Source organism: Leptinotarsa decemlineata, unplaced genomic scaffold (genome assembly GCF_025532065.1).
Source record: "Leptinotarsa decemlineata unplaced genomic scaffold, Ldec_3_MD MMD2_tig00000505_RagTag_RagTag, whole genome shotgun sequence".
NCBI classification, from domain to species: domain Eukaryota; kingdom Metazoa; phylum Arthropoda; class Insecta; order Coleoptera; family Chrysomelidae; genus Leptinotarsa; species Leptinotarsa decemlineata.
In genome coordinates this window covers 7,201,973-7,225,957 of record NW_027412549.1, presented here as the reverse complement: position 1 = coordinate 7,225,957, position 23,985 = coordinate 7,201,973, and the positions used below count along the sequence as shown (strand labels likewise).

The window sequence follows — 23,985 nt, the reverse complement described above, 5'->3', positions numbered from 1 at the left end:
ACTATAAATTCATTCAGAAGCATGTGAACAAGTGAACTAACATTTTTTTCTCTTGAGTTGAGATGATTTTTCACAAAAAATTAATTAATGAAGGATGGTTTCAGAGAAATTGTTAAGGCATTCTCTTGTTTCTAGACTACGTTCTTAATCATATTTGTCAGGTTCTGTAGATAAGTAAGCTCATCTTATACACTCAATTTCAAACGACATCTTGAAGGGTTCAGATTCACGGTTTTGCTGTTAATAAGACTTTGTGAAATAGCTCAAAGACGGAATTCACTGACAAGAAGGAAACGCTTCAAATTCTTTTCGCACCGGCCAGCATGTCCCGTTCTTTCCTTTTCATTAATATCAACACTCTGTCAAGTGCTCTGTCTGTTCGAATCCAATCAGCTTCTTGGCTGTGAAGAGGGAGGTGAATTTCTTGCTGCAAAACAACGACAACCTATATACTGATTGAAGTGTAACTCCTCTCGTGCAAGTGAGAGAGGAATTCAATTACACATATCGAGGACACAGAATTTGAAGTAGGGAACTTTATTTCTTGTCGAAATAACTGATTGAATACCTGTAACGCTATAGTGAATATCGACATAACATATTACCATTAACAGTGTCATCTATAAATTTGAAGAACGGTGAATACATTCACAATATAAAAATACAGAAGTCAAAAAATGTAACATAAATAATGTTTTACGCTACAAAGATGAGTTAATCCCTCATTTAAATTTAGGGGTTTGTTAAATTGATGTTGAAATAGTATTGAATGTCATCCCAATAATCAAAAGGAATAGAAATACCATGGTGTAATCACTAGGAATCCTACGTATGTAAAATATTTTGATGGAAAAACTCGATCTATGGCACTCTTGATTCTTCATGAAATAAAGAGATCTAACATACTTCAGCATTCCATGTTCCGGCATGTTAACATTTGGAAACATGTGTACAAAGGTGGGGCAATTTCATTTCTTCCGTTGAAAGGTTTTGTCAAAACATAAACAAATCGGACGAACTTGTGATCCAACACCAGACAGCGCTGGAAGAGATTTGTCTTCTATCTTTCGCTGCAGCTAATGGCAAATGATCACCTTTGGGGAGCCCCGTTCCATTTTGATATTAGAAGATTGAGTCTTCTGTTGATCTTGTAGATGACATCTTTGTAGGGGACGATAACATCGCCTTTATTTTCAGGCTTGTCCTTTCAAGGACAGTCTCTAGGATTTCTGATGAGACCTGATGAGTCGAAACAGCACTGTCTAGTGTTAGCCAGAATTCAATGAAACTGCTTTGCAGTGAAAGCTGCACTGAAAGACAGAAGACGAATCTCTTCCAGCAAAACTATACATAGATATGTTGTCATTGCCATCAGATATCTCATTTTTTATGTGCTTGATTGTATCCATCAGTTCAGTCAGATGACTCACATACAAAACCTAGTTTTGGCCAATGTTTATACCGTTTACATATACGAGTGGGTGTAGAGAAGCTCAAATTACAATGAAAATGATTGGAAATTTACTGGTATGACAGAGCATTTTTGCTTTCTAGGTTGGTGCATAGATCCTGCTTTCATTTCTGAAGATAATGCATGTTGATTAATTGACACAAATTTCCACGATTTTTCTATAGAAATCAATGTCGAAAATGTAAACAGTTGGTGAAATTACTTGATTTCCGAAGTATCCAGCGCAAAATGTTTTCAAAGTTATACCGAAGTATAAGATATTTCATTTGAAAAAGTTTGAAACTCAGCATCATTTGTATTTTTATTCAGGAAAATTTTATGTGATATATTTTTTCTTGTATTGCAATGAACAGTATATTGGACAAAAGTTTGAGTCATTGATGGTTTACATAAGATTGAAAGTTGACTTCAAAACAGTGAATGACCATACCAATAAAAGAAAATTAACAAACCATAAACAATAAAAAGCTTTATCAAAACTCTTCTTACAGAAATGTCTATCAGGTATATGAAACTTCGTAATTTTGATGTTTCTAGATATACTCATGTTATTTCAATGACTCAAAGCTCAAACTGTATACATGAATTTTTATCAGGAAATATTGCCAAATACTTTCAGCTTTCAATTCCTGCATTTTTCTTAGTTATTAATGAGAGGTGTCAAACTGTGGTAGAATTTGTAACAAGCCTGATTTTGGTGATGGGAAACTTGGGCAAAAACTCTGGTTTTATTATTGTAGGGCTACATTATTTCAGAAGCAAAATTTCAAGACTCACAACAAAGATTTATCTATCATTCCATTATTTCCATTCATTTGAGGAGTGAGAAATTACTCAAATTTCAATTTTTCGATTGAGAAAACCTTCTTTCAATACTTCATCTTCAACAAGTTACAACTTTTCGAAAAATAAGATTAATTCAACGAATATTTGTTTTTTTCGCAGTGTATAAAGGCTTCCAAATTGAGATTTTTCATACTACTGGTTTAGTTTCTGACCTTTATAGTCATTCTGACCTTTTGAAAAAACTGATATTTGCTTATGTTCTCAAAATAATCAACAAAAATTCTAAAGAAAATCTTTATCGAACTGAATTACCTCGTATCAAACTATTTTAGGCTCCCACGCCCACTTGCTTTCGTCTGGTTGCTGTTCCTAACATGATTTTTCGTACAGATCAGTGTTCAATTTGGTGGAGTTGTTGATGAGTAAAGTTTGATGATTTTTTCCTACATCGAAACACTTTATTTTTTATATCTTTCAATTTTGTTGTCTGATAATATATTCACTGATTCGTTGAAGTTTTCATTGAAATTAGTATTCACTTCGTATGTATTGTACAGAGTGAGCCAAATTGGACACTTTTAAAGGGAAATTCCTGTTTTCAAACTAGATATGTGAAAATTGATGGCTGTATCAGAGAGTCAAATTTCATGAAAAACTTGATGGTGAAAACCACATATCGATATCTATCATCGTTTCTGAGTTACAGCATGTTTTACGAAAATTTGCATTTTCGAAAAGTTGCTGTAACTTATTTCCTGTCAAAAAATTTTCGTTTCTATGGAAGCATTTCCATAGCACTTTTTTTTGTAGAATTTAATGGCTTGAAAAACTAATTTTTTCAAATGGAAGTGTTTCTCTTTATACACCATATACACACCAAATATACACAGCTGGCCAAGTTGGCCAGCTGTGTATATTTGGTGTGCTTGATTAATTATCTACTAGCCTAATTTCCTCATTTTTGCTTTCGATATTCACATCACTTACAATATTTATGACCTCGACTTGTAGTATAATTTCCCCGAAACATCACGGTTTTTTATAAAATATTGAAATTTTCATGCTCGTTCTTCAAGAGAAGAACTTCAAACTTTTCCTTAACACCCCTCTAAGTAAATAGCGTGAGAGGTACTCATTCAAAAAACACCTCCCTTCTGCTTAATTCTCCAAATAACGATGTCTCCGTGAAACAACCCTTCAGATAATTAGCTGTGACTACATTTTCACAAATTCAACTTATTATTCATGTTCATCATTCATCAACTTCATTCAGAAGATTATATTATAATTGAAATTTGAAGAGCCCTTCCAACAATGACGATTTTCAGCGGTTCCAACTGATAGGAGACAAAGTTTTCGGTGACGCAATCTATTCGAACGCCATTTAATTAGAGAGTTTCAGAAATTCATTGTAACTGAGTTCAGCTGGCTTTAAATTTGATCTTCGTTCATGTTTGTTGTTTTAGTGTGATTGCTGTCGGTTAAATTATTTTCAAGTTTTGGCTTCTAGCTTCCTGTCCTTGATTCTATGACATCATTGATGCATTTCTGTACAAAACTTCGAGATTGAACTGATTTTAATCGAATTATTTTTGTTTCCAAAGCTATCTACTGTAGCTTCAGTTCGTTAGATATCGATAACCAGAACTACTCGTTTGAAGAATTTTTTTGATGAACTGGGAACCACCGAAATGGTTCGTTAGATGGAATGAATCATAGTTATACAGATTTTAATTGCAATATGCTCTTGAAGGTCTACTTACTGGACTCCTACTTAAATGTATTTTCTGATAACGATGAACATATCACCGATGAGAATGACGAATAATATTCATACGGGATACTAACAAAATGGAAAAACAAAACTATGGAATTGGCATCTTTTGTCATCGAAAGGAAACATAGGAACCTTGAAACTTTGATATCAAGTGGCTTGAGTTAACATTATGAAAAACGCTAGATTTATAAATTGCATCTACAGGCCTTTAGGCGACATACAATATAGAGTAATTTTTTCAAACTTCATCATCATCTATTTTATCCATATTAATCGTCCCAGTGCCCTGATTTCCTATATTTGGTGATTTCAATATCCATAATATTGTCGTGTCCCTAAGGGCTTATTGGATGATTTAGTTGCTACGATAAGTTTAGTGATCGGCTTCGAAAATAATGAAGCATAGGTACAAAAATGATGAACAGAATTCATTAAAATTGATACATTTACGTACTTACAAGAATTCGAATCGGAGAATCGTTGGGCTGGAGAGATATGGCCAGCTAAATGCAGGATGAGGTGTGTCCACTTGACACCAGATCGTCTGATTTCCATTTCAAGACTTCGACTGCCTTGAACTCTCCAGTGTATCGGCAATGATCGATCCAGTTTATTAAATATCAAACAAAGTATGAACCAAGGCAATAAATTAGGTTTCGATGTACTGAGTGAGTTAATTGTGATAACTCATATGAATGAATTTGAATTGAAACATTACCATTCGACAACATCAATTTATTTAGGTCGGCGACATCTTCCTTTGCGAAGATACCATAATAATATATAATAATATTTTATTGATCTATTAGAATGAGCCTGAAAGAAGCAATTGTATCTGTATATGTATCTGATATGTACAAGTCAGTACATATCAGATACATATATAAAATATAACTATAAAACAGACACATTCATATAACAAGAGTTTTTGAAAGAAGTGAACAAAGCAGCAAGCATGAGAAATAATACAGAACATTTTTCACTAATGTATATAAGAAAAAAACTCATCGATTGCACAGGGGCTAATTTCGAAAAGTAGTTGTTTTATTTTATGTTTGAATACTTTGGTTATAATTTTGAATAACTCCGGAAGTGCATTATATAATCTCAGTCCCAAAATAACAAACAAGTTCAGACATAGAGATAAACGTGTTTTGGTTATGTGAAAATATGTTTTAATGCGGGTATTATATTCATGGAAAATATTCTTTATTTTTATGGATACACAGCAAATCTTCATACTGTCAACCCTTTCTATTTCAACATCGGATATTCCAATATTAATGTCTACCGTGTTAATATTTTGGGCAGTATGGAAAGCTACTGCTATCGTAATTGGAGGTATTCAAAAATAATGAATATTAACTGAACCAATTTTGCTACTTATCAAGATCAGAATTAATATTTGTTGTAATTCAGGCAAATCATTTGCTTTAAATAGGAGGGAAGAATCATCAGCATACAAACAAGTGAGTGACTTTTGCAAAACAGATGGCAACTCATTGATATAAAGAATAAAAAGGATTGGCCCCAAAACTGATCCTTGGGGAACACCTATGTCATTATTCAACTGCGATCGGAAAAGAAACTTCCGTTATAATTCTCATTCGAATATTGTATCTTGACAGCCTGGATGCGATTTGAAATATATGATTTATGCTGAATACCTCTAATACCCGTTTTATATAGTTTTTCTAGGAGATTTCCGTGTTGTACGTAATCAAAAGCACGGCAGAGGTCACAAAAAATCCCAGTGGGATTTTCGCCTGCTTCAACAGGATCTAGTTACCAATTAGTTAATTCGCAGTGAAAACTACAGTGAAAGACAGAGAAAGAATCTCGACGGCAGTCAATGTTAAAGCGTGGCTTTAACATTGACTGCTGACAACTCCAACTAGCGTTTCCTAATATGACTGATAACCATTCCGTGCAAAGACTATTGTCAAATCATCTGAAAATGGAACTTTTGACGGTGATTGCCAAAAATGCGCCAAACTAACTGACTATTAACACGATTAACTCATGTCCAAGTGCGCAAAATATAATTATGTATGCCGACGATACCAATTTTCTTATATCAGAAAAATCAATATGTGATATGGTACTTAGAGCCAATACTGTAGCGAATTAATTATATAACTGGTGTACTTACAATGATCTAGTGGTGAATTTGGAAAAAACATGCGCCATGCAGTTTCTAACGAAAAATCTGAATAGGAATTTTAGTTTATCAATAAGAGTAAATCATAGTAGCATTGAGCAGATTGATGTTGCTCGCTTTCTGGGAGTTATATTGGATAATAAAATGACATGGAAAAATCATATAAACGAAACAACCACCAAGCTGAGTAAAATTTGTTTTGTAATAAGACAACTGAAAAATACTGTATCAACTGAAACTCTGAAATTGGCATACTATGCATTGGTTCAATCAATACTCAATTATGGCCTAATGTTTTGGGGTAGCTCAAGCTACCTAAATCAGATATTCATAATCCAAAAAAAATCATCAGAAGTATGATTGGAGTCAAGCCTAACACATCTTGTAAATCAATTTTTCCAAAGATAGGTATTCTCACAGTGTATTCACTATATATATTTCAAATTACTCTGAATATTAAAACACAAGAGAATTCCATTCTTAAAAATAGCAGTTTACAGAAGTACGATACAAGAAAATGTGGTCACCTACATCAACCATACTCAAGATTAACCATTGGGCAAAACTCGCACATATATAAAGGTATTCTCTGATATAATAGATTTATAGATTTGTTTAATAGCAAAATCGATCTTGTCAATCTGAGAATTTTCAAAAACTTCCTGTACAAGTATTTAGAATCCAGGGCATTCTACTCCTCAGAGGAATTTCTGGAGACATGAACTAATATATTGTAATTAGGTATTTTTTCATATATGTCTGTATTTTGTTTTTTATACTTCTTGATTTTTATATATAGACTAAATACTAAATTTATATAATATTTTGTGACGAGTCCAATAAGTTATATATACATTCTCTACTCCTTTTTGTAATAACTTCAGTGACGAATAAAGTTCTATTCTATTCTATTCTATTATATTATAAGAAAACAAGTATAGCTGGGGCACCAGTCAATCTAATAATGACTCAACCTCTGACGCATGCACCGAACGAAAATTCCAAATAGATGAACACTTCAATCTAGCAGACCACTATTATAATCTTCATGCAGTCATTGTTCACTGTGGTTCTGGCGTTGAATCTGATCATTATTACGCATTGGTCGAAGACGAAACAGACTGGTTTAAGTTTGACTATGTTCTGGTGTTTTAAATTTATTGAAGCCTCTGGAGATACCCTACATTTTGTTTTATGAAAGAGAGATCATTGGCAGATCAAAATCTTCAGATGATGTGGTGCTGCAGGTTTACCGGGTTTTTCTGTACCTGAAAATGCAAATGCGCCACTGGAATAAATGAAGTTGCCCCGAAGCGGCAACTAATTTTTGTTGTTTCATAATTTCATGATTTGTATTACGGAACAATATTGTATAAGTATATGAAAACTATATCAAGTTATCTGTAATGGCAATATGACTTTTATGGATAATTCTAAAATTATCAGAAATTATTTACTTTACAGAGTGGAAGGTAAAAGAAGTGTGAACAAGAACACACAATTGAAAAAATCTTGAGAGTTTTCAAATCATTTGTTTCTTGAGTCATATTGTCTACTTATTTTTATCGGAAGATAGAAATGGAAAATGAAGTGTTTAAGTATTTCAATTGTTAATAAAGGCAACTGCAGAAAGAAATACTTGTTTATTTCTATTTTTATTGTGGTTTAATAATATACCACCGGAATATATTCCCTCCATTTCAATATTTTCTCCAGTACCATAGGTGGTACTGTACTTTCTATGAGTGGTGAAATCCTTTCACTGAACATCTTACAGATACTTTTGAAAGTTATTATTAATATTATCAATTTTATTAAGTATTCCAAATATTATTATCATTATATAGTTCTGCACCCCTCTGGATAAAAAATGATCCACTTTTTGATAAACAGAGTTGCAGGCTTGTATACAATCATTCTCATTCTTCGTGAGATAAAATCACAAGCGAAAAGAGCAGGCAATATCAAAATGGTTTTCCTTCATCTTAACGTTTACTTGATCTACATCGTTAACAAATTATTTGAAACAAGATGTATTTTCGGCGGCATAGAAGAATCCCGATATAATTTCAATGCTCAAAATAGCAATCATAGGAATATATAGGCTTTCACGGCTGACGTCAATATTTTAGTTGTTTTCTGGATTTTGCCATGATCTCTTTGATTATAACCTTTAAACGTTTCAACTGGGACTACAGCAGTGATCCTCAGTGGCGCGGTCGAAGTACTCTCCTTGACGTGTCAACTGAAACTGAACGTGTCAACGTATCAACTGAAGTTTCAGTTGACACTTTAAAAAGAGTACTTCGACCACGCCACTGAAGATGACTGCCGCAGTTGCATTCGAAACGTTTGGAGATTATAACCAAAGAAGACCACGGCAAAACCTGCAAACCATCCAAAATATTAAAATATCTCATATTCAAAGTGGAAGGGTTATATTTTCAGGAAAGATTAATTTACGAGAGGGCTTTTTTCCAGTATGTGTCTGAAAGTACTTCCTTGTACGATCTACAGATCTTTGTATTGGGTAACTTTTTTGAAATTGATTGCTTTCTTCTGTTTCTTGGGGAAGATTCTCACATTGTTTTCTATAGAGAACTAAATACTTTTTACTGTTTGTAATCTATATATATATATATATATATATATATATATATATATATATATATATATATATATATATATATATATATATATATATATATATAAAAGTGATAAACTTCTCCATCGCTCAACCAATCGTTGAGCTTAAAAATTGACATGTATGAGTAATTTTTCATAGAGAAGGTTTTTAGGCTATCAATTTATCAATTTTTCTGTTATTCGCCACTAAATGGCTCTGTAGAACAATTTTTTGAAAGCACTCTTCTATAACGCTGCGCGCCCAAGTTTGTTGATTCTGATTCTGTCAAAACATTGGAACAGCAGCGATGCCCGCGGAAACGCACTGTGACTAGTTCTATTGACCGTATGTTCTTTCTCTGGTGTGCGGGAAGGTGATGTGCCTGGTGTATTGATGTCGCGTTGCTGCTTGAAGTATTTATGTCCACAGAAAATTCAAATCTCCAGCCTGTGTAGTCGCGTGAGTGATGGTCTGAGATGCAAAAGCATGCACTCTGATTGGTTGTCTCGTTGACAGGCGAGCGGGTTGTGTGTGACTGATCCTGGTTGCCTGGTTGTTCTGTCTGCTTGAATTAAATATGTCCATAGAAAATTCAAATCTCCCGCCTGGGTAGCCAAGATGTTCCGAGATGCAGAAGAGTTCTCTCTGATTACCTGGCGAACCGTGTGACACTCTGAGGACACCGCGTGACAAATTGGTGTACTCTGGTTGGCTTGGTGGTTTGTCTGCCTCGTCTGGCGAGCTGAAAGGCAACCTGACTGGTGTGATGACGTCACTGTCTGTCTGAATTGGGTTAACTCCTACCACCACAATTAGTCAGTAACCTGTAGTATTCATTAATTTTGCCTACAAATTGAAAACAATTATATATTTATAATTAGCTTTCTTTACAGGTCGACCTTTCTGATAACAATTTTTTCCGTTTTAAGAACCTGAAATTCACTTTAAAACTTTGGCCCCAAATTGTGAATGGCTCTAAGTCTTTTGACATACGTCAAAAGAAGAAATGTCTAGATGTCATATGCGATAATCTACATGAATACATATACTGGGTATTCTTTGAGAATTCAAACACGACGAATTGAATACAAACTTCAGGCATCTGAGATCACTAGAGTATTTTTTGCTCAAAATCATTTACTCCGACTGATAATGGGCATAAAAAATCCCAATTCTTGTAGGGTTATTTTGAAAAAATACCAAATTCTGTCGTATTTATTTACCTATTCAAACTTCTGTGTCACATATTCAACAATAAGCACCTGTATTCTTTAACCAAAAGACAATATAAAAAAGCGAGTTCCCCAACCCCTTTTTAAATATAACCTAAAAGAACTCTTAGTCACACAATGTTTTTATTCACTCGATGACCTCAAGCTGTATTTAGGTATCTATAAGTTGAGGTGACGATGTTGTAATTGTAATTAATATTGTATGTGTACTTTTTGTATTTTACTTGGGTTGGTACTTCTGTACCACTCCTATCACTTGTATTTATGTTTTGTTTTCTACCTCTTCAACCAGGGACGATCCATTTCCACAGAGCTATTTGTAGTACACTGTTATATACCCAAAAAACGCTATTGTAATTCGGTCAATCTAGACATTGGAAGGTACATAAATTTACAACAAGCCGCAAACGCGTGTAATTTTTCAAAACATATTTTCTAGGTCAAAGATCAAAAATCTCGAAAAAAATTAGTTTTTCGCGATTTTCATGTTTTTTAAACATTTTTGAGACTGTTGCTTCACCCCTCCTGTAAAATGCAGACGTTGTATCACAGCCAGTTATTGCGTGTAAAAATAGTACATGATTTTGACTCTTTGCAAAAGTAGATAAACTTTTTGACGAATATATTTCGGTTTGACTTTGAGTTTTTCCTGGCTTTAGAAAGAATATAGTTTTTTCAGGTGGAGTTCGAGCAGTAAGAAGTACGAGTAAGTCTACATCTTCACCAATAACAATAGTTGTATTTGCCAAATTAAATTGCTCTGTAACTGTTTCAATAATCAGTACGTCGGCATCGTTATTAGCCTGTTTAACCAATATATTTTCGCCAATAAACTTATCCTTCAACATTGAAATGAACCGAGATTTGTTGTGAGTATTTGAAATTCCTGTTGACTGGTAGGAACTGTCATAAGTTCATCAAATAGAATATCGGAAGATGAAGATGTTGCTAAACTTCGACGACGTTGTTCTGCAGCTTTAATATTTCTCGTGCAATAATCATAGCCATCAAATACTACCTTAATTCTGGTACCAAAATGTTAAGTACATACTGAACGTATTTATCTAAAATAATGCTAAATGTTTCTTCACTATCCCACACAACACAATGTAGTAAGTATCCACCGTCAATGATGTATGTCGTATTAGTAGTAGATAATTTTAATAATGACCTGTTGGAAACAATTATAAATGGCAGATTTCTGTGTTTTACGCATCCCGAGGTCATCAAACAACGAGAAAGGGATTTCATTCTACCTGATATTCTTATATTTATACTTATGTATACCAATAGAAAACTATTTTTACTTAAAGTACAACTTCAGAGATGTATATACGTGGCATACTTATGCATATAATGACGATTACAACTTTTAACTTTTTGACTCGTCGTATCTCAGAAACGGTGGCTCTAAGAAAAAAAAGTATTGACACATTTTTTGTAGAGAATTTCATGATCTACAATTTTTATATTCTAGTTTTACTTTTACATTATATTGTAGTTTTACTGAAAATTGCGAAAAACCAATTTTTTTTCGAGATTTCTGACCTTTGATCTCGAATAAATTTTTTCCAGGCATCGCAATGATTCGGAATTTTAAAATCTCGTTTTCAACTATGTTTTGAATAATTACACGCATTTTCAGCTTGTTGTAAATTTATGTACCTTCACTCTTATTTTTTAGTCTAATTTGACCGGACTGTGCTCCATACGCATACTTTCAAATAAAGTGTATATATCCAATAAACAAAGTAACAGAACAAAGATCGATGCGTAATCAAAGAGATGATTACATCTCACATTTGCATCTATTGGGTAAGATAAACAAGTCTCTTTACGCTGGCCAATCAGATTTAACTGCAATCTGTTGGCGGAATTCATTTCTACAGTATCAGATCTACCGGATATACGGTATTTTGAAGTTCAAAATTTTCAAAATGTCAAGTACTGATACGGCAGAAGAAACTGCTAATTTGTGTCCCTACACTTCACCTATAAAAATTTCCTACACTCAGCCGCATAATAATAAAAAAATCGGTCGTTCCTTAGTGTGATTCTGTACTAGCAGCCGTATCTGGAGGTCACGTGTACTATGCACGATTATGTTTTGAAGCACGTCATTGCTAAGATGGACAGAGTAAACCTATGAAATAATTGAAAACAGTATTTGTAATCAGCTCACATTTAATTCTGGACTTCTGAATGATATGTTCTTTTTTGAAAGCTATTTATCCAACGAAAGAGAGATGACTAACTGGTGGTCGGATTTTGATTTTCAAAAATCGAGAAAGGCATATCTCAAGGCAGTATTTTTGGATTACAACTATTTTTGTTGTACACGTCTGATTGATACTATCGAGAGTTTGAACATGTTATAATCTTGGGTAAAAAAACGAATTATTTTTCAAATCATCGAAAAGAACAATTTGTTCAAGCCAGTCTCACCCCCCTGACAAATCTGTTGTTTGTTCTCCGCTTCAGCCTAGTTCGAGGAATGATACTTTGAAGGCATTCGATTTTCTATTATCGGAAATTATCAACTTTATGTTGATGATAGACACTATCTTGCACTCACGAGTGGCCAAACAGCCCGAAACCGGTCTGCAAGTGTGTTCCAATAATCGAAACTCTATTGCGGCAGTTGTATCTTCCACAGCATATACAGGAATAACTTCAGTGAAGAATCCTGCACTGACACCTGTCGGATATAATCCAAAGTCCTTCGTGATATTAGCCAGGGGAGTAGTTATTTTTTGATAGGTGTCAGTCCATCAACCTACAGTGTAGGGAGTTGAGACTGGCCTGAACGAATTGTTCTTTTAGATGATTTGATTTATAGCCAGTCTTCAAGTATGCCCACTGACTATATGTGAATTATTTTTGGAGGGTTGAAAGAAAGATTGAAATTGATTAGTGAATGACCCCGATTTGTATGAAATGATCTATAACAAAAGCTTAGAACCAATTATTGTTGATATGTAGGCATTTTCATTGGTGTCATTTGGTGTGAGTATGTTAGTCGATGCTGAAGTTGCTATACAGGGTGTCCCTGGACTTCCTCTTTTCCTCTCGGGAATGTATAGATGGGGTCAAAATATCACCAGTACTTCATATAACTTTTTTTCCTAAAAGTCTTCGTAACCAAGTTACGGGCCCTCGAAGTTACAAAATGAAAAATGTTTTTCTTTGATAACTTTTCGAGTGAATATTCAAAATCATCCAAATTTTGGTAATTGACTAAACAAATGAATTCCGTCGATGAGCTTTCATGCAGGAGTCAGTTGTTTTGCTACAAAGTCAGGAACGGACTACCCCCGATGGTCCACACCCCAAAACTTTGAAATGACAGATATTTTTCAATATTTTTCAACAAAATAAGGTTACTTGGACAATTTTATGAATAAAAGTACTCGTGTGGAAAGTCGATCGGAGCAACGAGTCTTGATAAAAATGTAGTTCTACTCGACGACATCAAACCCGCTCGTCCACCATTATTTGAAATGAATAATTATCAAAGCAGAAATAATAATGATAACGTTAATTCAACAACATTTATAACAGGAATAATACAAAGTATGCTAAAATGAAGTCGTAAACAAAAAGTACAGTACCTATATGGAAGTTTAAGTCACAATTGTGATAGCAGATATTTTTTCAAAAGAAATATCAAGTTCTGTAGATTCGTGGTGTTTTTAAACTAACAAGCTACTCTACTATGAAATATCGAATTCATTCCATATTTTGTATGTACATAATACGTGTGGAATAATCACGTTTCGTGTTGATCAGTTATCTGAATCTCATGAAACTCAACATTCGAATGTTTCAAATTCTTCTTCACAGCTAAACTGTTGAGGAGTTTCACTGATAATTATAATTTTATGGGAGAAATTCTTCAACACGAATCTAAATTTAGCTGAAAAAACGCACATCAGAAACAATATTTACTATACTAATAAAAAGCAAACGAATGAACTACAAAAACGGCTGCACATGATCAGGTGAAAAATATCCAGGGAATAATTATGTTCCATTTCTTTCACAGATGTTGACAAAAAAACCTTTAAGAAAGTTTTGATAAAAAATGAGAAACTGGAATGCGATTTTGTTTTGTTGAGTGGTGCGTTGTCATATGACTATCATTGTATTGTCAGTATTCTATAGGATATTTTGAATTTTTTTGATATGGCCGAACAGTTTACATTCAATGAATATGCAGATATGCATGTATTTTATGGACGAGCATTTTATAATGCTGCAGAAGCTCGTCGTCTGTATTCCGAGCATTTTCCCAATCGAACGGTACCGTCAAGAGAAACATTCGAGCGTGTCGATCGCAGCTTGAGGGAGACAAGTATGTAATAATTGATAATTAATTTGAGCACGTTGTTTTATTTCGATATTATTGTAGGTACAGTTTTGCCAAAACGAGGTGGTGAGGGCGCTCCTAGGACTGTACGTACCGTTGTATTGGAGGAAAATATTTTGGAAGCCGTCGCTGATGATCCTTCAATGAGCATCAGAAATCTATCAGAACAGTTCCATACATCCAAGTCCACTATTCATAGAATAATTAGGGAACAACTGCTCCACCCATTTCGCATCCAGAAGGTACATGCCATGACACCTCAAGATTTTCCAGCACGACTGGAATATGCCAATTGGTTCATGGATAGGCAAAGAGAGGATATGACTTTTATTAATCGAGTTTTATTCACTGATGAAGCAGGTTTCAGTAGAGATGGAGTTATCAACTCTCATAATCTCCATATATGGGCCGAAGAAACTCCCCATGGGATATTGCAAACCAAACACCAACGGAAATTCAACGTGAATGTTTGGGCTGGTATCATAGGAAACCATCTTATAGGACCATTCGTTCTACAGGACCGATTGAATGGAGAACGTTATTTGGAGTTCATTCAGAACGATTTGAATGGACTTTTGGAACATGTTCCATTGCAAACCCGAAGAGATATGTGGTTTATGCATGATGGCGCTCCTCCTCATTTTAGTTTGATTGTGCGTGACCATCTGAACCATATTTTCCACAATAGATGGATTGGTAGAGGTGGGCCATATTCATGGCCATCGCGGTCTCCGGATTTAAATCCATTGGATTTCTTCCTGTGGGGGCATCTAAAAAGCCTTGTTTACGCTACACCTATTCACACAAGAGATGCATTGTTGAATAGAATAACATTACATTGTGAAGCCATACGAAACGACCCTGGAATGCTATTTTAAGTACAGAGAGGGTGTCTTCGTAGAAAATGTATAGAGAGAGAAGGTGGTCATATCGAGCAGTTTCTGTAGCGGATTTTTCATTTCTGTTTGCTCTTGAGGCTCTTGAGTTTCGTTAGTTAAACGTGTTTGCATTATAGAAATTCGTTATGAACATTTTACCTATCATTTCCATTTTCCTTAAAAACTAATATTTTCGAATAATGGTAGACATCTCAGGATAAATGTTGTTGAATTAACGTTATCATTATTATTTCTGCTTTGATAATTATTCATTTATTCAAAATTATTATTATTATTCAAAATTGTCCAAGTAACCTCAATTTGTTGAAAAATATTGAAAAATATCTGTTATTTCAAAGTTTTGGGGTGTGGACCATCGGAGGTAATCCGTTCCTGACTTTGTAGCAAAACAACTGACTCCTGCATGAAAGCTCATCGAAGGAATTCATTTGTTTAGTCAATTACCAAAATTTGGATGATTTTGAATATTCACTTGAAAAGTTATCAAAGAAAAACATTTTTCACTTTGTAACTTCGAGGGCCCGTTACTTGGTAACGAAGGATTTCAGGAAAAAAAGTTATATGAAGTACTGGTGATATTTTGACCCCATCTATACATTCCCGAGAGGAAAAGAGGAAGTCCAGGGACACCCTGTATATGCCTAAGGACTCACACTTTAACCAAAGAATAGCCACACCCTACGTAAATAATACCACAGTATCTGTAGGTTTATGTATACAAACCGTTTATACCTCAATGGTAGATTCATCTGTATTGAATCACTGTTAATGCATGGTCTCAGGAAGGGTTTCAGTATCACGGTATCATAGTGAAAGCTATGATACTTGCAAATAAATAGATAATTTGGTAGAAATAATTCACCTTTATATTCGCAAATTGTCTCATTTTTCAATTAACTCTGAGTTTATTTGATATTTATTTCTCCAACAGAAATATTGAATTATTATGAATATTACTACCTTTAAGAATTTTCAGTTGTAAAGATCTCTCAACTTTCAACAGAGGGTTATTTGTATTCAACTTTGACTGCAATATAATTCACCAGAAGACAGTAATAATAATCAATCTCCTTGACGACTGGGAATATAAACAGCACTTACATCTTATCCATAGGAGTTCTCCCGGACTTACTCCCTTGAGATCAGCAATGCTGCACGAAACCCTCCGTAGCGTGACAACAACACCCTGAAAGATATGACGAGATACAAGCTGAGGTGAATATTGGTAACATTTTTTTATTAAAAATGATCAGGGCGAAGTTTTTTTTTTGGTATAGGTATAGTACGATATGGAACAATGGAAGGAAGACAGCATATCAAAACTGTTGATTAGTTAAGGTTTTATCCTTTTCGAAATTTCTGTAGTTGTGAGTGGATTGAAGTTCTTTTTCGTTTGTTCTTTCAAAGTTCAACTAGTCCTTATCGATATTTACCCTGGGTTCATAAAACACTTCTAAAGACCCTTTCAAATTGCTTTCTTCGGTTTCTACTAAATCAGAATTTCTCACGACGTTTTTTTGTTCTGTTCGGTGTGTAAGTCCTCATTCACTTCGTGACGGATTTAGGAATTGGTTCGGCGCACCATATCGTTTCTCCGAAGGTGAAACTCACTTTCATCTAAGGAAACACTGATTGAAACTTGTGAAGCACTATTTCGTTTCATTGGATAAATCACACGAGGCGTGGTAGCAATGCACTTGATGGACTAAGAAGAATTGAAAACATATCTGACATGTTAATATACAGGGTGTTCTTGAATGTCTTGTATATAACTAAGGGTGTGATTCTGGAAAACTTTCATAAATGAATTTACTGAAAAACTTTGTTTACGATATCGCAGATCGTTGAACTTTTATTATTTTGTTAAATTTTATTATATACCTTGTACATTTCTGAAGTTAAAAAGTATAAACTCAGCACTTAACCTTTTATCACAGTTGTCCATAAAACATTGTGAGGAAGTATTCCATAGGTTGATATGTTTTTCATGGGCTTGTTTTGTCCCATTATTCCGATTTTTTTCTTTTGACTTGATGGTTTCAGTGGTTTATATTACGCAGTGACTTTTCGGGTGCACTTACACCCGTTCATTTTTTCACATTGTGGAAGGTTATTTCAAAAAAACAGTTGAGAGTATTGAGCCCTTCACAAAAAAATGTCGTTTGAAGAATATTCCTCCGATTTTGTTACGACGTAACCGGCTACTATTCAGATAAAAAAATTATCATAGTTTAAAAAACTGAAAAAACACGCTTTTAAAGAACATCGAACTAAGTCAAAAATATTTTTTTGAATAAGCTTGAAACAATGGCGAACAAAAACTACTAGTATTATTGTAAAAAAAGCGACGGCCGCTTGATATACAAAAATATGACACAAAGCGCCCACACTCTTTTCACCATAATTCTAGTATTTTCGTTCGTTTTTGTTTTGAGCTTATTTTAAAAAAATATGTTCAACTTTTCAGTTCGATATTCTTTAAAAGCGTGTTTTTTAGTTTTTTAAACTATATTTATTTTTCATTTTTCAGTTTCGTATGCTATGAAAGCGTGTTTTATAGTCTTTTGAAACTATATTTATTTTATTCAAACTTTGGGATCAATCAGCCGTATATTGTATAGAAAAATTACCATTGATATTTTTCGAAATATTGAAATAGCTCAATGGAAACTGAAATATGAGCAACCCGAAGAAACATGCAAATTCATTTGTAAACGTTCTTAGTGGAGAGTAGTTCAGCTAAATGTCAAAAATAGGTGTGTTAAGATGTGTTTATTTCTCCAATCAGTTATGTTTCTTTTGTGAATGATTATATTCAGAAGTCGAAAATTGTGCGAAAAGTGATTCCAGCATGCAGTTGAAGATGTTTCCAGGAGATGAGTATACTATGAGTCTAATTCATCTCCCGCAAACGCCAACTTGGGTGGTGAAAAGCCTGTCGAGAAGAGTGTTACAGTTCTGGCGTTTGGGACAGTACTTATTTTGGATTCATTCTAGGCCAGAGGTTCCAGTTCTATCTCATGATAGAATGCACATTTGTGATAACTCCACAATCCCTTTTTTTACATTATAAATAAAAAAATCTATTCAAAGATGTTAACCAATCTGAAAAGAATTATGCCCGAAGACTATCCACTTCATTTCTCACTAGGTACCAACTTTTCGACTCGAGATATGGTAGACTCATAATATTATTTTATTATCCTAATAAATTGGCCTCAGGAGTATAAAAAAAATCAAGATGCCTTTTTCAATTATCTTTTTTCAGAGAAAAAACACAAGCACTACAAGAAAATCCTTAAGGCGCTCTATAAGCGGTGCCTATGCGAAAGTAGTGATTCACATTGGATTTGATTCGCTGGAGATTTAATCCATTTGGAGAAACATTCTCAGGAAGTTTATTTCACATAAACACAGTTCTCTAAAACAGTGAAGTTATAGGTGTACTGAGTTGAACCTCAAAAGGATGTGCAGCCACAATCCGTCGCGTATTTTCGATATGTACCGATCTTGGTGGAATCAAATGTGCCAAGTCACCTGAACATTCTCTGTGAAAGTATCTATAGAGGAGAGGCAAATCCCCAACATTTCTTCGATGTTCCAGACTATCAAGGTTGCAAGTGATATTCGCGTCTCCAATCAGGCGGATGGCTCTTTTCTGGATGGAATCCAGCAACTTCAGGGTATGTTTGGGGGCGGAGCTCCATACATGAGAACAATAGATACTCCAAAGATTGTCTGATCTGAGCTTTGCGAAGCATCAAAAGATGCTGTGATGTGTATAGTTTCTTTGTTTGGCGAATCAGAAAGCTCATTTGTACATCCGGTTCCGATAAATTAAACTTTTTGGGAAAACTGATGCCTAGGTTTGTGTGGAATCGAACTGAATCTGGTGACTTCCACCCCAATTAGAAATTACTTCTAGATCCTCATTAAGATATGCAACCTCCTGCTGCCGGCGAAGATGTGCATCCTTAGCTGATGTTCTGGAATCCAGATGGAATGACAGAGCAATATATTGGATTCTTGTTTTTTTTCCAATAAGGCATTTACATACAATAAAAAGGGGGTTGGAGACAATATGGATCCCTGGGGAACACCAACGTTGATAGTAAAAGTTTTCGAGACATATCCTTCGACGGCCACTTGCAGGAAACGTTTTTTCAGGAAGCTAAAGAGCCATACACAAAAAGGATCTGATAAGGAATAGCATCGAAGTTTGGCCAGCAAACCCTTATGACACACACGGTCAAAGGCCTTAGAAATATCAAGCGCAACAGCTCTTGATTCACCATATTTCTCGATTGTTATTCCTGTGAAATCTGTTTAAAATCTGTTTCTCCGTTAATCAGCTGTCGCCCCCATACAAACGACAACTCTCAGAAGTTGAGAAACTTGTGCGAGCTAAGGACTAACGAGGTCTTACTTTTGAACGTGTTATTCCTAGCACGGTTGCAGAATCATCCCAGCTTCAACCAGATGAATTCTCTCGAGAAAAATATCTGGTCGAGGCAGGAATCGAACCCACGGTCGGAAGTCCTAGGTAGCAATCATACCACTCTCCTCAGCAATATACGATATTGATTAAAATGAAAAAATAATGAAATCGTAATGAAATCAATACCGTAGATTTCTGAGGTGTGTGGTGTGATGACTGCTATCTAGGACCTTTCGAATAATATTTTAGTTTTCAGTACAGTATCTACATCATTATTATCTTTCTCATATATAAAACCGTTCAACATAAACATTTTTTACATATTCCATTTTCAAGTTTTCAGTTTCAAGATTTGTTACTCAATTCTTCTAAATCTGTTTAGTTCATTTGGTTCCTCAGTATCACAAGGTAGTATATAATCCGCCATTCGATAACTGCGGGCCATCTTGTATTTGCATATTTTTAGAAGTGTACTACTATTTTATTAGTCAAGTCCTTTCATTTGATACCATATTGAGGTAGTTCTGAATGAAAATATGTAATCCGCCATTTTGTAGCTGCTGCCATCTTGAATTTTCATCTTTTTATAAGTATCCTAATATTCTAATAGTCATGTTCTGTCATTTAGTACCCATTATGACGTAGTTGTGTAGCAATTGGCGATCCGCCATTTTGTAGGTGCGGCCATCTTGGATTAACAATGATACAGAACTCATTGAATTGTATCGCCATCAACACTTAATGTGTCTATCAAATTTCTGATCAATCTGTCCATAGTAAGGGAGTCAAACTTCAATTATTAGATTTGACCCAAACAAATGAAGAAACAGGGCAAACTAAATAAAACCGTTCAATAATAATCAGCCCGCCAAAGTCTTTCGTGTTTTTGTTATGAATTTTCTTTCTTCAATGTCTTTTATATAACTTTTGGAATCGTACCATAGCGGACGTAAACAATACGTATATTATCGCGGCTTTTCTTCAGATGTGTATTTAGCAACCAGCGGAGGCTCGCAAGGATCCAATATTCGTCCCTTAATGTTTTTACTATTTATTAATGATCTGTGCAACTCAATAACTTGCAATAAATTAATGTTTGCTGATGATTTGAAACTATATACATCTATATGTATATGTATATGTATACATGTGGCAACATGGTATGTTGTGAATAGTCGTGTGTTCGATTGCTCCTACAATATCATTACAAATTGTGTGTAAATCAAGATAAAAAAATTTGAAAAGTTGTGTACTTGTAGAAAGGAAGTAGTATCACACCCTGGTGAAAAGTGCAATCTAAGAAAATGGTTCTTACGCGAGATGTTGTTGATGAAATAAATATGCAGTAAATAATGCCATGTCGAAGTTCCTGAGAGACCAGACATTTATAAAAACAATTACTGATAGTGTAGCCCAGGCGGTCACGTTATCCATTGATAAAAAACTCTCAATGTTAGAAGAAAAAGTCAGCGAACTAAAAACCGAAATGAAAGAGGTAAAACAACACTTTGAAAACCAAATAAAAAATCTTGAAGGTACTACAAGAAAAATAATTAATGAAAATTCAGTGATACATAAAAAACTTGACAATATGGAACAAAGCATGAAGAAAAACAGCCTACGAATCTTACCAGGAAACTGATGGAGAAAATTTGAGAGAAGGCATAATCAAACTTTTCAATACGAAAATGGCAATTGAGATAAGTAATTCGGATATAGAATTATGTTATAGAGTTGGAAAAAAAATCAGAAACCCGAGGAAAAACAAGAGGAGTTTTTATGAGACTTGGAACCCATGGGATGAAGCAAATAATTTATGACAAGAAAAAGTTTTTGAAAGGAACCGGAATCGTTGTAAGGGAAGATTTAACAAATATTAGGTTGAACATTTTTAATAAAGCTATTGAAAAAACGTCATTGCAAAACGTGTGGACCTACGAAGGACAAATTTTTGTCAATTATAATAATAAAATATGTATTTTAAAGTCTTATGAGGATTTTGATAAATTATTTGGTGCAGAAGAAAATGAAACTAAATAATACACTTCCTGTGATTTCCTTAGAATAACCAAAATGTTATTCAATAATCAGTAGCCTAAATTTCTTTATAGAAAGTAATAAGATAAGTAATCACACTTTATCAACAGGAACTTAGGAGATTTCGAACAATGTTATTTTCATTAGCCTACCAAGAAACTATATTTTGTTTTATGTACATTATTGTTAGGTTATTTTTTATCTTCATTTCGAATAATATTAGATTATTCAATTATTACTATATACACACACGTCTCTACTCGAATACTATATTTCAGTTTCATTTTGAGTATTCAATACAGAATGATAGAATTTTTAGATATTTTAGATAATCAGAAGGAAATTGAAACACAAGAATATCATGATTTTCGGGTGTTTTTTGATGGAAAAGGGAATATGAAGAGTGCGTTGGCCGTTATTCATTTTAATATCAGAAGCATTAACAAAAATTTTGATGAACTCCTTATTTATCTAGAAGAGGTGAATAAGCATATGGACATAATAATTATATCGGAAACATGGAATGTCGAGTCGGTAAGTGATTATTCAATACCAGGTTATTCAGCATATTACAACAATTCAAAGGTAAATCAGAATGATGGTCTATTGGTATACATCAAGGATTATATTATTGCTGATGTGGAAATAATGTCACTAACTGAAACCAAATTAATACAAATTTCATCGACTATTGATGGTATTGAGATTGGAATAACAGCATCTTATAAATTACCCTCCATTGATACACAAATTTATCTGAACGACATAAAAACTACATCTATGATTTGAAAAAAAATAATATTGACATATTTATAGGTGACATAAACATTAATTTGATGGATAAAAATTCCGGTTCTGTTAATGAATACCTCAACATCCTTGCTGAAAATGGTTACTTCTCCTATATCAATAAGCCAACCAGGGTTACGTCTCATACACAAAGCATAATAGATCATATTTTCGTTCGTAAAAATAATGCGAACCATAACATACTATTGAGCCCGGCATTATTCAAAATCGATATCACCGACCACTACCCAGTATACTTGGAAATATCAGGAACAATAAAGTCACCTTCTGAAAATGAAAATGAATCAAATACATTTGCAAAAAATATAAATTTCAATAAATTACACAAATCATTAAAAGTGGAAAAATGGGAAGAAGTGATAAGGATTAATGAAATACAGGTTTGTTATGACAAATTTATTGAAAAACTTGAATTTCATTTGAGAGCAGCGTCATATTTATACAATACTCAAAATAAAAAATATAAAAAAATCAAACCATGGATCACTGCTGACCTGATTAGCGCAATACGGCAACGGGATCACCTGAAAAAGAAATTATTAGTTAAATATACCTCAGAAAGGGAAAATGAATATAAATCATACAGAAATCGATTGAATAATATTATAAAGTTAACAAAAAATCAATATTATAAAAATAGATTAAGTACAATAAATGGAAATTGTAAAAAAACGTGGGAACTTGTTAATGAAATTACTGGAAAAAACTCATCAATAAAAACAAAAGTCGGTAATATAACGTTCAAAAATCAAAACGAAAAACCAATCTCTGATAAAAAAGATAATCCTACTAATTTTAACAATTACTTCACTAACATAGGAACTGAAATGGCAAAAAACATTAAAAAAACAGGAAACTTACCTGATCATTTCCTCAAAAACACCATGCAACAAGAATCCATGTTTCTGAAACCAGTAACACAAAATGAGCTGATTGAAATTATATTCAAACTAAAAACCAACTGTTCATCTGGTCCTGATGGCATTTCCTCGAAACTCATAAAGAATATTCATTTATTCGTTATATCTCCTTTAACTCACATAATGAATTTGATATATAAAAATGGTAAATTACCACACCAATTCAAAGAGTCAATCGTTACCCCCATATATAAATCAGGTAAGCGTGATGACATTGGAAACTATAGACCAATATCGGTTATCAATAATTTTGCTAAAATATTTGAACAATCCTTGAAAAGTAGACTTATAAATTACCTCAATGCAAAAAAAATACTAACAGACAGACAGTTCGGTTTCATTAGCAACTCCAATACCGAAAAAGCAGTACTAGATTGCGTACAAAAAATAATTGGAGCATTGGATAGATCAGAAAAATGTTTAGCTATATTTCTAGACCTAGCTAAGGCATTTGACACT

The 23,985-nt window shown here is 33.9% G+C and overlaps 1 long non-coding RNA gene across 1 annotated transcript; it reads right to left on the bottom strand.

Annotated features, from left to right (window-relative positions):
• Window positions 1–22,204: 22,204 nt before the first annotated feature.
• On the bottom strand, window positions 22,205–23,630 carry LOC141481749 (uncharacterized). The gene is made up of 3 exons (XR_012465146.1): window positions 23,468–23,630; window positions 23,101–23,130; window positions 22,205–22,873 (listed from the first exon to the last, which is right to left on the bottom strand). It is a non-coding gene; the product is annotated as an uncharacterized lncRNA (long non-coding RNA).
• Window positions 23,631–23,985: the final 355 nt, after the last annotated feature.